Source organism: Equus asinus, chromosome 21 (assembly GCF_041296235.1).
Source record: "Equus asinus isolate D_3611 breed Donkey chromosome 21, EquAss-T2T_v2, whole genome shotgun sequence".
NCBI lineage: Eukaryota > Metazoa > Chordata > Mammalia > Perissodactyla > Equidae > Equus > Equus asinus.
Genome location: NC_091810.1, coordinates 53,640,866 through 53,658,004, shown reverse-complemented (window position 1 = coordinate 53,658,004; position 17,139 = coordinate 53,640,866). Strand labels below are relative to the sequence as shown.

The 17,139-nt window shown below is 40.3% G+C and overlaps 1 protein-coding gene across 2 annotated transcripts in view; it reads right to left on the bottom strand.

Moving 5' to 3' along the window:
- The window catches only part of ZNF445 (zinc finger protein 445), a 31,047-nt gene extending 17,581 nt beyond the window's left edge, over nt 1-13,466 (bottom strand). Inside the window, exon 1 of one of the 2 annotated variants that reach the window (XM_044754430.2) lies at nt 13,323-13,466. The gene's annotated coding sequence lies outside the window, so the exon portion shown is untranslated. Of the gene's footprint in view, nt 1-8,883; nt 11,416-13,322 lie in introns of those variants that run through there. The other variant, XM_014852456.3, reaches the window with a different exon arrangement.
- Nucleotides 13,467-17,139: the final 3,673 nt, after the last annotated feature.

The following is a 17,139-nucleotide window of genomic DNA, read 5'->3' as shown; positions in this document are numbered from 1 at the left end:
CTGTATCAACGTCAATATCCTGGTTGTGATACTGCACTACAGTTTTGCAAGGTGTTATCATTGGGACCGTGGAGGGGAAACTAAGTAAAGAATACGTGGGATTTTCCTGAATTATTTCTTACGACTATACGTGAATCTATAATTATTTCAAAATAAGAAGTTCAGTTTTAGGGGCCAGCCCCATGGCCAAGTGGTTAAGTTCACGAGCTCCGCAGCAGGTGGTCCAGTGTTTCGTTGGTTCAAATCCGGGTGTGGATATGGCACCGCTCATTAAGCCATGCTGAGGCGGCGTCCCACATGCCACAACTAGAAGGACCCACAACTAAGAATATACAACTATGTACCCGGGGGGCTTTGAGGAGAAAAAGGAAAAAAAAAAATCTTTAAAGAAGTTCAGTTTTTTAAAAAAGAGTAAATGCTCCAGTGGGCAATGCACACTCCTAAATATCCAGTGGATCAAAGAAGAAATCACAAGAAAAATTAGGAAATACTTCGAGATGAATGAAAATGAAAACACAACATGCCAAAACTAATAGGATGAAATTAAGGGAGTGCTTAGAGGGAAATTTATTGCTGCAAATGCCTACATATTTTTAAAAAAAAGAAAAAGAAAAAAAAGCAAAGAAAGAAAAATCAATAACCTAACCTTCTACCTTAATACACTGGAAAAAGAAGAGTAAACTAAATCTAAAGGAAGCAAAAGGAAAGAAATAAAGATTAGAGTGGAAATTAATGAAATAGAGAATAGAAAAAGTAGAGAAAACCAATGAAATCCAAAGTTGGTTCATTGAAAAGATCAACAAAATTGATAAACTTTTAGCTAGACTGATAAAGGAAAAAAAAGAGAAAACACTCAAATTACATAAATCAGAAATGAAAGAGGGAAAATATCACTGACTTTACAAAACAAAAAGAATTATTTAAATGTATAATATTTGCCAATAAATTAAATATTTTAGATGAAACAAACTCCTATAAAACACAAACTATAGAAACTGACTCAAGAAGAAATACAAAACCTGAGTAGACTTATAACAAGAGATTCATTTAGTAGTAAAAAACTACCCAAAAAGAAAAGCCAAGGCCCAGATCGCTTCATTGATGAATTCAACCAAATATTTAAAGAAAAATTAACACCAATTCTTCACAAACCCTTCCAAAAAACAGAAAAGGAGGGAACACTTCCTAATTCATTCTATGAGGCCAGTACTGCCACAATACCAAACCAGACAGACCAATACCTCTTATGAATATAAATGCAAAAATTCTCAAAAATACTCACCAACTGAATCCACCAACATATAAAAAGAACTATACACCATGACCAAGTGAGAGTTATTCTAGGAATGCCAGGTTGGTTTAACACAGCAAGACAGTAAAAACGAAAATCACATGATGATGTCAACAGGCACAGAAAAAGCATTTGACAAAATCCAAACTTTTCATGGTAAAAGCACTCACTAGGAATAGAAAGGAACTTCTCAATCTGGTAAAAAGCATCTACAAAAAGTCCAGTTAACATCATACTTAATGGTTAAAGGCCAAATGCTTTCCCCCAAAAACTGGGAACACGACAAGGATGTCCACTCTCACCTCTTCTATTTAATACTGTACAGAAGGTTCCAGCCAAGACAATTAGGCAAGAAAATGAAAGGGGAATAAAAAAGGTATCCAGATGTGAAAGGAACAAAGTGAAACAACCTCTATACACAAATGACATCATCTGTATCTAGGAAATCCTACAGACTCCACTAAAGCTATTAGAACTAATAAGAGCTCAGCAAAGTTGAAGGACATAAGATCAATATGCAAAAACAATGGTATTTCTATATAGTAGAAATGAACAAACTAAAAATAAAATTAACAATTCAAATTACGATCACATGAAAAAGAATAAAATACTTAGGAATGAGTTTAACAGAAGAAGAGCAAAACTTATACCCTGAAAACTACAAAACATTGTTAGAAGAAATTAAAGATTTAGATCACTGGAAAGATACTCTGTGTTCATGGGTCAGAAGACAAAATATTGTTAAGACGACAATACTCCCCAAATTTATCTATAGATTCAACTCAATCCCTATCAGCACCCCAGTTGGCGTCTTTGTACAAATTGAAAAGCTGATGCTAACATGGAAACTCAAGAGACCCTCACAATAGTCAACATAATCTTCAAAAAGAATAAGTTGGAAGACTTACACTATTAATTTCAAAACTTCCTTTATAAAGCAGCAGTCCTCAAGACAATGTGGTGCTGGTGTAAGAAAAGACATACAGATCAATGAAATAGAATTAAGAGTCCAAAAATAAACCCATACATCTAAGGTCAATTTATTTTTGACAAGGGTACCAAGACCACCCAAAGGGGAAGAATGGTCTTTTCAACAAATGGTGTTGGGACAGCTGTATGTCTGTCTATATTAAGAAGAATAAAGTTGGACCCCTACATAATATAATACACAAAAACTACCTCAAAATGGATCAAAGACCTAAATGTAAGAGCTAAAATTATAAAATTCTTATCAGAAAATGTAGATATAATATTTTGTCACATTGAATTAAGCAATGCACACCAAACGCACATGCAAAAAAACAAAACAGATAAGCTGGACTTCGTCAAAATTTAAAACTCTCATGCTTCAGAGGACATATGAAGAAAGTGAAGACAACCCACAGACTGGGAAAAAATATTTGCAAATCACATATCTGATAAGGGACTTGTACTTAGAATATATAGAGAACTTTAACAATTCAATAATAAAAAGATAAGCCAAAGCAACCTCGAGAAACAAGAACAAAGCTAGAGGTGTCGCACTCCCTGATTTCGAACCATACTACAAAGCTATAGTAACCAAAACTGTATGGTACTGGCACAAAAACAAACACAAAGATCAATGAAACAGAGAGCCCATAAATAAACCCATGCTTATATGGTTAACTAATCTACAACAAAGGAGGCAAGAATATACAATGGGGAAAAGACAGTCTCTTCAATAAATGGTGCTAGGAAAACAGGACAGCTACATGTAAAAGAATGAAACTGGACACTTTCTTACACCAAATACAAAAAAAACCCCTCAAAATGAATTGAAGACCTAAATATAAGACCTGAAACCATAAAACTCCTAGAAGAAAGCATAGGCAGTAAGCTCTTTGACACAGGTCTTAGCAATATTTGTTTGGACCCGTTTCCTTAGGCAAGGACAACAAAAGCAAAAATGAACAAACGGGACTACATCAAACTAAAAAGCTTTTGCACAGGAAGGAAACCACCAACAAAACAAAAAGGCAATTTACTGACTAGGAGAAGACATGTGCAAACAATATATCCGATAAGGGGTTAATAACCAAAATATGTGAAGGACTCATACAACTCAATATCAAAAAACAAACAATCCAAAAAAAAAAAAAAACCAAACAATCCAATTAAAAAATGGGCAGCAGACCTGAATAGACATTTCCCCAAAGAAGATATACAGATGGATCAATGGACACATGAAAAGATGTTCGACATCACTAATCATCAGGGAAATGCAAATCAAAACCACAATGAGGTATCACCTCACATCTGACAGAATAGCTAATATCAAAAAGACAAGGGGGCCGGCCCGTGGCCGAGTGATTAAGTTCTCGTGCTCCGCTTCAGCAGTCCAGGGTTTCACCAGTTCCAATCCTGGGCACGGACACGGCACCATTCATCAAGCCACGCTGAGGCAGCGTCCCACATACCACAACTAGAGGGACCCACAACTAAAAATAGACAACTATGTACCGGGGGGCTTTGGGGAGAAAAAGGAAAAAAATAAAATCTTTTAAAAAAAAAAAAGACAACAAATAACAAGTGTTAGTGAGGATGTGGAGAAAAGGGAACCCTCGTACACTGCTGATGGGAATGGCAACTGGCGTAGCCACTCTGGAAAACAGCATGGAGGTTCCTCAAAAAATTAAAAATAGAATTAACACGTGATTCAGCAATTCCACTTCTGGGTATTTATCTGAAGAAAATGAAAACACTAATTTGAAAAGATTTATGCACCCCTATGTTTACTGTAGCATCATTTACAATAGCCAAGATATGGAAACAACCTAAGAGTACATCAGTAGATGAATGGATAAAGAAGATGTGGTACATATACACAATAGAATATTACTACGCCATAAAAAGGAAAGAAAGTTTGCTATTTGTGACCACATGAACAGACCTAGAGGGCATTACGCTAAATGAAATAAGTCAGAGAAATACAAATACCACATGACTTCACTTATATGTGGAATCTAAAAAACAAATGAACAAACAAAACAGAAACAAACTCATCCATACAGAGAACAAACTGATGGTCACCAGATGGGAGAGGGGTGGTGCAATGGTCAAAATAGGTAAAGGGAATAAGAGGTACAAATTTCCAGTTATAAAATAAATATGTCATGGCATGGGATAGAGTCAATAATATTGTAATAACTTCATATGGTGACAGATGGTTACTGGATTTACCGTGGTGATCATTTCATAATGTATATAAATGTCAAACTGCTAGGTTGTACTCCTGAAACTAATATAATATTGTATGTCAATTATACTTCAATTAAAAAAAAAGAATTCTGAGACTAACCTGCCTCACAATAAAAAATAATAATAACACTAATTTGAAAAGATTTATGCACCCCTATGTTTACTGTAGCATCATTTACAATAGCCAAGATATGGAAACAACCTAAGAGTACATCAGTAGATGAATGGATAATAATAATAATAAAAGAGCACAATTAAAATTGGACAAATCATCTGAATAGACATTTCTCCAAAGAAAATATAAAAATGGCTGAAAAATACACAGGACACTCAGCAATATTAGTCATCAGGGAAAAGCAGATCAACATCACAATGCGATACCACTTGACACCCACTAAGATGGCTAGAATCAAAGTCAGAAAATAACATGTGTTAGCAAAGATGTAGAGATACCGGCACATTCCTAACTGCTGATGGGAATGCAAACTGTGCAGCCAATTTGGAAAACAGTCTGGCAGTTCTCCAACAAGTTAAACATAGTTAGTACTTGCAATTACCTTCCTAGTATACCCAGGAGAAATGAAAATAGATGTCCACAAAAAACTTGTACACAAATGTTCACAGCAGCATTATTCATAACAGTCAAAAGGAGGAAACAACCCACATGTTCATCAAGGATTTCAAATTTATTAGCATAAAGCTCTTCACATACTGGTATTCTCTTAAAGTTTAAAAAGAAAAGTCCCCTGTATCTATAGCTTTATCTTCTTTCTGGCATACAATCTTAGCAATCCAGGGATAGAGGGAAACTCTCCCAGCTGAGGTGGGGAAAAACAAAGAGAAATTTACAGCAAATGTGACATTAAGTGGTGAAGATATTAATGGCCCTGCAATTAAAATCAGGAACAATCACACAATGAAATCCTAGCCAATACAATTAGATAAGAAAAGGGAAATCTGCAGAAATCTGTTAGAAAAGAAAGAAGGGTCAAAGCTAATATTATTCATGAATGATACGAACATCCAACTAAAAAACCTAAGAGAATCAACTGAAAAACTGTCAGAAGTAATATGAGAGGTCATTAAGGAGGTCAAATATATAATCACCGTATAATCAATAACTTTCCAATACACAAGCAACAACCAGTTAAGAAGAGAATAAACATAAGAGCAACAAACCAAAAAAACATAAAATATGCATAAATAAAGCTAATAAAAAAATGTACAAGACCTTAATGGGGAAACAGAAAACTGCCAAAAGACAAAATAGATCTGAATAAATCTTAAGTACAAAAAGACTAATATTTTCAAGGCTACTACTTAATACTTCCTAAATTAACATGAAAAGTCTATACAATCCCAACAAAACCCCAATATAACTTTTATTCAGACTTGATAAACATAATCTACAATTCACACAAATGAGTACAAGCCAAAAATAGCCAAGACAATTTTTTAAAGGTGGAAAGATTTGTTCTACAAGACAACATGGCTTATTATAAGAATACAGTAACTAAAACAGTGAGTATTATTGAAGGAATATACAAATAGCAGATAAAAGGAACAGTACGGAATCCTGACATAGACTTATACACATATATAGATCTGGCATATGACAGAGGTAGCATTACAAGACAGTGGGAAAGAACAGATAATTGAGGGACAATTGGCTAGGCAAATTAAAATAAAAGCAAAATCATAAGCAAAATGAATTCCAGTCAAAGACTTAACTTCAAAAACAAAAAAGAGAGTAACAACCCCAGGGTAAGATAGCATTTTTTTAAAAAACAAAATGAAAAGAATGATATATGACATCAGTATTTAAAAAGCTCTTCTTAAAAAAAAGAATAAAACCACTGATAAAAGTGTAAATTTTTACCCACAAGGAAGGTCTGAAAGTCTAGTAGTCTAGAAGTTTAGTTTTAGTAAAACACATTACTTATGCCCTAAGAATTTCATTTCTAGGACTTGCCCCAAGGATTTTTCTTCTGGGGAAAACAGTTGCACAGATATACACACATTTGCACAGACATTCGCACAAGTGATGACTAGAGTACTCTTTGTAATAACAAAATATTAGAAATAATCTACCTGACCATCAATATGGCTAAATAAAAGTGCAGCACTTTATAGGATGAAATACCATACAATAGTTAAAAAGATCATACTAGACCCTTAAGTGTCGACGTAATTGTTCCACTGTTCACTGGGTGGTCAGACTGTGCAGCCAAGGTTAAAAAGCAGGTAAAGTGTGACCCACAGAAGAGACCAGAGCATGATTCTAAGCTGCTGAGAACAGACCACACACACACCAGACTCAAGGGGTAGAGCACTTACTGATAGCAAGAGAGGTGAGAAAGTACACCAGATTGAACCCCTTGCAGTCCATTGGTCCCCCATGACCAACAGTTCCACTCCACAGCTGATGCGGTGCGGGTGGTATGGAAGCAAGCACCACATTTCATGCTTCCATAGAAGGACCTCGACCCCTCACCCGTGGGGTCTGAAATACAGAGAGCAGAGGTGGGCCTGAGAGCCCCTGACACATGCACTGAAGCAGAAGAAAGGGGTATTTACATTAAGCACTGAACAAGGAAAGACAGTCCCTCACACAGCAATAAACGCAGCAAAGGCTGTGAGGTGAGGGGCTCTTAATTTTTTCACAAGATGTTCCCAGCTTAAGGCCACTCATGCTGCTATCAAGAGAGAAGCTGGGCTTGACTGCTCTTCCCAACAATAACAAAAACATATGCTAAGTTAAAAAGAACATCATAGATATAACTGTTAAAAAAAACCTAAAATCATATATATGTGAATCTAAGTGTGTATCCGCGTGATGTACACATAAGTACTCAAAAGAATTAAAAATAGCCTAGAAGGAGTCACAAAAACTCTTAGTGACTGTGGGGGTGGAGAGGTTGAGAATAGTAATTAAAGAAGACTTCAGTTTATTTGTAGTAACCTGATTTTTTTAACATGACATTTATGTACCAGTCTTTCTCTTTTCTTTTTCTTTTTTAAGAATGCACATAGAAAATGATGAATGCAAATATGCCAAAATATTAGAAGTAGTTTCTCTTGTGTTGGAAATATGCCTGATTATTATTTTCCTCTTTATATTTTTTCTTTTCCCAATTTGCCAAAATAAAAAGTAAACTAAAAGGCAAGTTTTAGAAATTACAGTTATGAACTCATTTATGTCTTAAACAAAATAAAAATAAAGCCCAGTTTGCACATGCACAGAAAGTTCTGAAGCCTTGCCACCAAAGTGTTTGCAGCTGTTGTCTCCTCTGTTTACTCATGTTCCCTGAATTATTACACATTACTTGTACAATCAGCAAAGTGATCAATAATTCTGCTAAAAAACCAAAGCAACTGAGAATCAGCTCCCAGGACTGAAGAGCTCAGCACCAACCAGAAGGGGTACACATCCCTGAAATAGACTTGGATGCAAATGGTGGCTACAGTTCAAGCAACTGCAAAAGGGAAGAGAAACCCAGGTGACCTTAGTTCTGATTTAGCCACTGAGTCAGCAAGCAAATCAGAGACGCCTAGATGAACAAAGAGAACAAGGTATGAAAAAACTGGCAAGTGAGGCAGAGAACGAAAAGAGCAAAACGCTGCCTATACAGAGTTCATCGACCTCCCTGCCTTCCACGGATGCTGGGATCTGGGGCCTACGTGAAAGAATGTGTCTGGGCTTGGAGCCGGAGATAGCCACTTCGGCCCTAACCCCAAGGCACAAGTTGCTAAGACAATGTCCTGCGTCACGTTCCTTGTCTGGGCTGGCCACCCCGATGGGCACCTGACCGGACTACAGAAATATCCCATCCTTGGGAACAAAAAGATAAAAAACATCCCATCCATGGGAACAAGAAGAAATAACTCAAAGTATCTAAATGTCTGAAGCCCAGAGTTAGAACCTAGATAATCTCAAAATAAAAGGGAGTCACAGGCATAGAACATTTGGAAGTCTCACTGAGGAGACAACCCTCTGCCCCAGACCTGAACAATCAGCACCCCCGCCCGACATGAAACTTTTGGGACTTCCCTGGCTGACTGCGGTGTGGATGTTGTAAGTACCGATTGTAGCTCTCTGCTTTTCTTTTTCCCCACTTTATTTCCTGCTCTTTGTTCTGTTCCCCCCATCAATAAACTCTGATTTGCAGAGAACACGCAAAAGAAAGTAGACAGAGGATATTAAAACAAAACAAAAGTCTACAAAGAGGTGTGAGATGGACAAGCAGGTCTTGGCATTTGTTGCAAAGTGGCCTATGACTCCACACACCGAGTCACAGACGATGGTCGTCTTCCCCTGAAACCGAGGCACCCTCCAACTCCCACCATGTAAGCAAATTTAAAGAAATCACTACCTTCGCCCAGAAGCCATCATCTCCTACATTCGCTACAAACATCCGGACTCAGCAAGTGCTGCTGGGACTGACAAAAACGAGAGGACCGTACACTGAGACGGGAAGAAGGAAGCACGCCATCACCCAGCTAAAAGGGAGAAACTACAGCCCTGCTCCAAGGCACGGAGAGTCAAGCGAAGAACTACATTAGGGATCACGCATGTGAGGAGGCTGCCCTAGTTCGGGCAGACAAAGGAAGCCATGCTGTGCAAACAGGGGGACAGGTAAGAAGAAACAGTCAGAGAAAACAAAAGCAAAGGAAAACGAGAGAAGTGATAAAGCAAATCACTGAAGGCCTATGAAAAGAGACTTAGAGACACAACGACAAAAGACGCCTGAAGAGGAAAGGGTGCTTCAGGAGCAGGAGGGGCAGGCTCCAGCCCTGCTGAGCTCCAGCAGCTCAAACCGGAAGAAGGAAACTGCTCAGGACGAAGCAGAAAGTCAGCGAGGGAGACAGCCTTTCACAGACAAACCCGCAGAATGGATGGGAGACAGAAGGAAAACTGAAGTATGAAAAGAACTGGAAAACCGCTCAGGGTGAGGAGAAATCTGGCAGGGAGCCTAAAGAGAATGAACTGGAGGCCAGGGAGAAATATTTCAAAGAAATGCACCCAGTGGGGAAGATAAACAGCATCGACCTATCTCAGGAAATTGAGACCCACAGTGAAGTGAGCACCAGAAAGAAGCCTCCAAGCTGGCCTGTTCTGAAGCAGCTGCTGCAGAAACATCCGGGGCCACTGAGCCATTTGTAAAGAGGTGGTGAGAAGACCGACAGGCAGGAAAAGGAGCGCGACAGCCTGTGAGCACGCCCATAGACGCCAGGCCTTCCATCAAAGAAAGGGTGAGCCCAGCCTCTGCGACCATGAACATGGACAAAGCTGAAGACCTCCTGGGCCTTCAGGCTCTGAGTGAAAGACCCAGAGCAAGGGAAAGTGATGGGGGCCAGAGAGCTGAAAGCGCCCCACTACATCAGGTATCCAGGTGCCTCAGATTCCTCCCAAGCCCAGCCAGCTTTTGAGGACTGAAGAAAAGCTCCATCCATCAACTTGTTAAGATGATATCATAAACGTTGAGGCCCCAGGTCTGGGGAGCAACCTGAGCTGGATCAGGCCTCTTCTCCAGAGCTTCCTCCACACCCCAACCCAGGTCATTCCCACAATGAGAACGGCTTTGAAAAGACAACGAAAGTCCCAAGCAATCACCTGGGCATTTTTCAGGGACATTTTCTTCTTTTTGTCATTTTGCTCCTTCATCACACGTGCAATGTAATTTTGTTTGTTTTCCTTTTTAAATCCTCATTAAGTTGTCTCTTATTCTCCTGTTTTCCCTACCAGTGTCAGGGCCATAAGTTTTATTCTATACACTGATAATAAGCAAACAAGTTTCTAAGACTATTGTCACTAAACAAAGACTGCTTCGAGCGCATTTTTAAATGTTAACATAACATTTACACCAATAGATCAATTAATAAGCTCAAACCTAGTACCCAAAACTTCATTTCTAAATACCATTCTCAATCGAAAGGAACCAGGGTTCCTTGAAGAAATGGTTGATTCCAGCTCTGGGGGAGGAAAAATAAAAGATGAGTATTTCATGGTGCCTGAAATTCAGGGAAAGACACAAAAAGATGGGGGCATGTCGAGGGGAAACAGGAGCCAACTTAAAAGAGCTCCCAATGGCCAAAGCTACGACAATTTAAGCAACAAAATAAATAATAATAGCACTACATTATAGCCCAAAGAATAACCACCCAACATCACACCCTGATATCACTAACTGAATAAACAAACAAAAGGGGGAGAAGGCACAACTCTGCCTCACAAAGAACTCCAGTTAATAAATGTAGAAGGAACGACAAAATGAAAGGCACCATTAGAACCTCACAGTAATAAGTGCTGCAGGCAAGAGGCACCGAGGAATGCCAACTAGTGGGTGACACTTAAGGAGAACCAGGCTATTTCTAGGCAAAATCTCCAAGTACCTTCCCCCAAATGATAACTAATCACAAAGGCAAAGACGGTAACTTGACAGTGGTGGAAAGTGCCAGACACCACTGGACCAAGATGACTGTGCCAGTAACAAGACATATCGACCTCATCCTCAATCTAAGCAGACATCTGACAAAACCAAACTGAGGGTCATTCGACAAATACAAATACAAAATACTGCCAAAGGGTCAAGGTCACGTAAAACAAGGAAAGACCGAAGAACTGTCACAGGTTGAAGGAGAATAAGGAGACACGACAACCCAATGGAATGAGGGATTCTAGACTGGATCCTGGAACAGAAAAAGGACATTAGCAAGACACTGATGAAGTCTGCATAAAGTCAGCAGTTGAACTCGCAGTACTGTACCACTGTAAACTTCTTAACTTTGAGGATTGTACTGTGGTTATGCAAGACAGGAACTTCAGGCAAACTGGGTAAACAGTTAAGGGAACTCTGTACACTTCTGCAACCCTCTGCGAGTCTACAATGACTCACAATAAAAAGGTTCTTAAATCGAAAAAGTGTGTTACCTTGTAAAATTTATTTCTATCTTAGATATTAAGGATTAACGTGGCCATCAAGGATATTAAATACTGTCAATTCTTACCTCCAATTTGGATTCATCCTTTCATTAATTTAACAGATATTTACTGAGCACCTACTACGTCCTAGGCACTGAGGTCTCAGAGGCGAATAAAGCAGACAAAAAGCACTGCCTTGAGGAGCTTACGGGAAGACACACAACGAAATAAAATACATGGTATGTTAGAGACAGGTGCCATGCAGTATAAGAAAACAAGGAGGAGGGTGATCAGGGAAGGAAAAGTACAAGCCCAAAAATTCAGTCTTGTAGAGCACACAGGGGTTCACCTGAGGGAGCTCTTTCACAGTGTTTCTGATATAAAAATACTGAAGATTGCAAAATAATTTGTTATGTTTTATGGTTAATATATTTTTAGTCTCAAGTAACTCTCTGACATCATAGAATGCTTATGTGCTAATACTTGCGGATATCAGGAGCCACAGAAAACTGTATGGTGGCATAGTTACTATTTTTTATACTTTGTCAGTTTCCCTCCTAAGTACATACTGAGGTTTATCTTCAAAACATTCACATTTCTTTCAGCTACAGTAAGGATTAGTTTTTTAACCAAAAGCTGTCTGCCTTTCTTCAGCATTAACATAACACATAAGAGCAGCCTCATCCATCAGTCCTTGAATACGCACACAGATATACATGTGTATAACCGACAGAAGTTTCCTGATATCCTCAGTCAAAATACGGCTAGAAACATTCCCTGACAATTCCTTGCAAAGTAAACGACCTAGTATTAGTGGGTTTTCAGTTTTGAACCGCAAACAGTTTGAAATAGGATGGTGGTCTTTCCTGGCCACCACTTTCTATTTTCTTAGACTAATGTTAAGTGAGAGTGGTTTTAGGCAATACCTGTACCTTCTATTTTAAAACTGCATTTTACAAACTACTCTTTCATTTTGAAAATAAACACCCTACCAAACAAGATTCTGCTTTTTTGGTAAAAGTATCACTTGTTGAGAATTTAGAGCTTCATATAATGTATACTATGGGAAATAAACTGCAAACGAAATGTTTTCTTTTAATCATACTTGCAAAAATATGTCTCGGTGGTGTCATAATGCTAGCACTAATTTTAACCAATATACGAACAAATAACATTCCGCAAGCTGAAGATATAACTTTCAAAAGCAATAGTATGAATGTACTTAAGGTCACTGAATTAAACATTTTAAAATGGTTAAAATGATAAATTTTACGTATCATATGGTAAATGTTATGTGTATTTTATCACAATACTAAAGTTTTTTAAAAGCGATAGTATACAAATATGGAATCATTATGTTGCACACCTGAAACTGTTATGTCAATTATACCTCAATTTAAAAAATTTAAAAACATATGGATTATATATTAAAAAGGTAAAAACACGATCCCATTCCGTAATAAACATATATATATATATATATACACACACACATGTATGCGAGCTTGCATACTTATACACAAACTGGAAAACGTCAGGAAGCCTCCAGGAGAACACACTAGCGGACTGCGGTTACTTTTACTTTCCTTACTCTCCCCGCGTCCTCTAATGGGCCGTAATGAGCGCGCTTTGTTTGCATAATCGGGAGAAGCGATAACGCACAGAAATCCCTCCCTCCGCGCCCCGGGCCCCCGGGCGCCGAAGCTCCTCCAGCTGAGCCCTCAGCACGGCGGGGACCGGATCCCCGGCCAGACCACCGCCCCGGCCGCGGCCTCCAGCCCGGGCCCCACCGCCGCCCGCCGGCCACAGCCGAGCACCCCGCCGCGCCCCGGGAACCCCGCGGGCGCACAGCAGCCCCCGCCGCCCCGCCTGCGCCACCCGGCCGCTCACCGACTCCCGCGGCCGCCCGATATTCCGCCTGCCCGCCGCCCCGCACGCCCCGCGCCCGGCTCCCGCTGGCCCGTCGCGCACGCGCGCCGCCGCCCCGGGCCTCCGCGGCCTCTCTAGGAAACTGGGAGGGCCACCGTCTCGGCTTCTCCCGGCCCAGGGTCGCGCTGGCCGGTCTCCGAGCCCAGCCGAGGGGCTCGTCCCCAAGCCCGCCGCCTGCCCTGTGGACGTCTGTCCTCCGTTCTCCAAGGCCCATTCGAGCCCCAGAGCTCTATCAGTCTCGGCGTTTTCCCACATCCCTGTTGTGTGTGCAGGGCTGCCCTCCCTCCAGGCAAGAAAAGGATCCAAATCTCGGGGTCAAAATAGGGACCAGCAAGATCTAACTGACCGGTTCTGGTTGGCAGAGCTGTTAAAGGGCCACTCATTACTCCCTGGGGCCTCCTTCAAGTTGGGAAACCAGATCCTAAGGGAGGCTAGCTTCCAGGACAACCTCTTCCCGCATCACCGCCACAACCGGGGGTACATGCTCATTCCCAGCCACAGCCGCAGAAACATTACCTTCCCACAGCCTCCAGAGTAAATTTTAAAGATCTTCTTGGCTCTCATGCAGCAATTCATGAATTGTGCAGCATCCAATCTAGCAGATAGGAGTTCTGAAGAGCTGTATACAAGGCAAGAGATTTCATAGGCAGAAGGGAGTGTGACCAGGGAATCAGGCAAAGAAAGGGCTACTGCTGTCTGTCAAGTGTTTTTCACACAAGAAGAAGCTGTGTTCTGTTTTGCAGAAACTAATGCCCCCATTTTGCAGATGTTGCTATTTGGCAGAGATACATGTTTGCAGCAAGACCCCAGCAAAATGTTCCGGCACCAAGCGTCCTAAAGTTACCTTAAACTCATTAGCATCTTAAATTGTCTTCCTCTGGGAGGGTCTGAGCAGCCATTTTCAGATTGTGAGATATATGTTATCACGTGTTTGCCTGCTACACATGCACCCCAAATGAACACTGTTGTTTTACAGATAAACCTGTTATCCTGTGCTCTCTTGCGTATCAAGTGTCCACCAGCTCTGGGAAACACCACCCTGGGAGCTATCCCTGGTGTTCTCCATTGCTTATGCAAGCAATAAAACTTTTCTTCACCTACTTTTGCCTTGGTTGTACTTTTCAGCTCTGCACTCATCAAGAGATAAACTCATTGAGTTTGGTTAAAGGAGCAGGAAGAAGAAAGTTATACTAGGGGAAAAAGTGGATTGGTTATCGCAAGGTTATTTTCCTCATAAAGGATGGCAGGGGTTTATCAGGCAGATTACCTAACTAATGCTGATCAGGAAATTCTTTTTTTTTTTTTAATTTGTGCCCATCTTCCTCTACTTTATATGTGGGACGCCTGCCACAGCATTGCTTGACAAGCAGTGCATAGGTCCATACCCGAGATCCAAACCGATGAACCCCGGGCTGCCGAAGCAGAATGTGTAAACTTGACTGCTGCACCACAGGGCCGGCCCCCAAGGAAATTCTTGATTGACTTGTTAAAGACAAAAAAACAGGCCTAAAATTGAGTCACTCAGGCTAAGCCCCACATAACCAAACCAAAACTTAACTTACTTATAATTTTGGCTCTCCTAGAAATAGAATCTTAAACCAGTCAATCAGGATTCACTTGATCAATATTAGTTAGTAATTTGCCTGATAAACCCCTGCCATCCCTGATAAAGTAACCTTGCAATAAGCAATCCACCTTTTTACCTAGTATAACTTCCTTGTTTCTTTTCCTTCCGCTATAAAGTCTCTTGCTTTGTACAGCTCTTCAGAGCTCCTTTCTATCTGCTAGATTGGATGCTGCCTGATTTATGAATCACTAAATAAAGCCTATAAGATCTTTAATATCTGAATTTTGTTCTGTAACAGACTAGTTTCAGATTCCATTTCCAGGAAAGCTGAAACTGTAACTAAGTTAAGCTTGGTTTGGTGACATGGGGCTTGGTATAAGTGACTCCATTTGAGCCTGTTGTCTTATCTTTAGCAATCTCCCCCTTTCGATCACACTCTCGGCCTGAGATATGTGGTCAAAATTTAAGGCATTAGGACTACTCCCAGCTACCACTCTGGAGTTCTCGCAATTTTTGCTGAATCTCTGTGTTAATCACAGGTCACAATGTCAAGTTCACATTCCTTAAGTTGGTCGTTCTCTTCATTACTTTTCTGACATTCTAATCTTAGATCATTTGCTTGGTAGTTAGCAGCCGCAAATGTGCATTTAAAGCTTTTGAAGGAATACAGCACAGCAGGAAGACTACTATGATTATTATGAACAGGATAATTCCCAATGTCTGGAGTGCTCTTCAGAGCCATGGTCCCCAAGACCCAAAACAATCAGAATCAAACAAGTCAAAGAAAGATCCTACTGAAAGAATCACTTTCCTAGGCCAAGTGGCTTGTTCAGTGATCTTGTGTAGCTGAGTCTCAACTTTCCTTGAAGTGTAAGTATAACAAGTTGTGTTGGCCACAGCACAGACACCTCCTTGCTCAGCTAAAAGATATCAAGGGCTATCATACTATCAAGAACAACTTTGGGACCTCAACACCCCCACTAACACTACGGGATAGATCATCCAGATAGAAAGTCAACAAGGAAATTGTAGAATTAAATGAAAAACTAGACCAGATGGACTTAATAGATATATAGAGAGAGAGAACACTCCATCCGAAAACAGCAGGTTACACATTCCTCTCAAGTACACATGGAACGTTCTCAAGGATAGAGCATATATTGGGAAACAAACAACAGCTGTGGCCAGAGAGTTTAAGAGTTTTTGTTGGGAAGTCATTGCTTTAGCAGTCAATTCTGTGATATCTTCAAGAGTTAAGGGAAGGTTCCTAATCATAGCCTCATTTGCATTTACTCCTAGCCAGAGGAGTAGCGATCTGCCAAAAGAAGTGAATTTTGAATCATGAATGCCTCCTGGTAATTTCATTTGGTTTGATAATGCAAATTGAGCGCAGCTGACCAGTGAGATGTCTCAATTTGATTGCAGGCAGTTAGGGGTACAGTTAGATAACCCAAAGGGCACCATCAGGTTAAGTGCCAGCCATCTAGGGATTCATCAGTGCAAGAAGTATGCTTTTCCTTAAAACCACCACAGACAAAAATAAACCCTGCTGGGGCACACCTACTCCCAATAAAATATTGTTATTAACGGATTCGTTCACTGAGATTTTTTCACTTGCTCAGTTAAGCCATGGATCGGTTAGGTTTTGATCATGCTCAGGAAGGTCATTTCCTATTCTAAAATAAAAGGTAATTCTAAACTCTTTGCAGAGAAGGGTGCTTGTGGGAAAATGTGCAGCTCCAGGCCAGGGGCAGTCTGTGATTAGGTAATCATAAAATCATGGTAGTGAGAACGTATTGATGTTTTTAAAGGTATCCCTGTCTGTCTGAGTTCGTACAGTTATTGTAACTAGGGAGCCAGGCAAAGAAAAGCGTACTAAGGACCTGATCAAAACTAACACTATCTGTTGAGTGTTTTGCAGAGAGAAAGTTTCAGGAAGAGCCTAACCACAGAAGGTTCCCACAAGCAAGCTAACTGAAGCCGGTTCTGGCCGCCTCACACTGCTCCAGAATGAACTAAAGTAAACTGTCCTCATTATAATCTCCTCGAAATATTAAACTCTCCACTCAGGGCAAGACTTATCTGCTGTTTTCTAACCATGTGATGTCCGAAGACACACAATCAATGATTGTACTTGTGCTGGAATTCCCTCCCCTATACATGATGACAAGGGCATCCATAGCTATTATTCACAAACGCTCCCCATGAAAA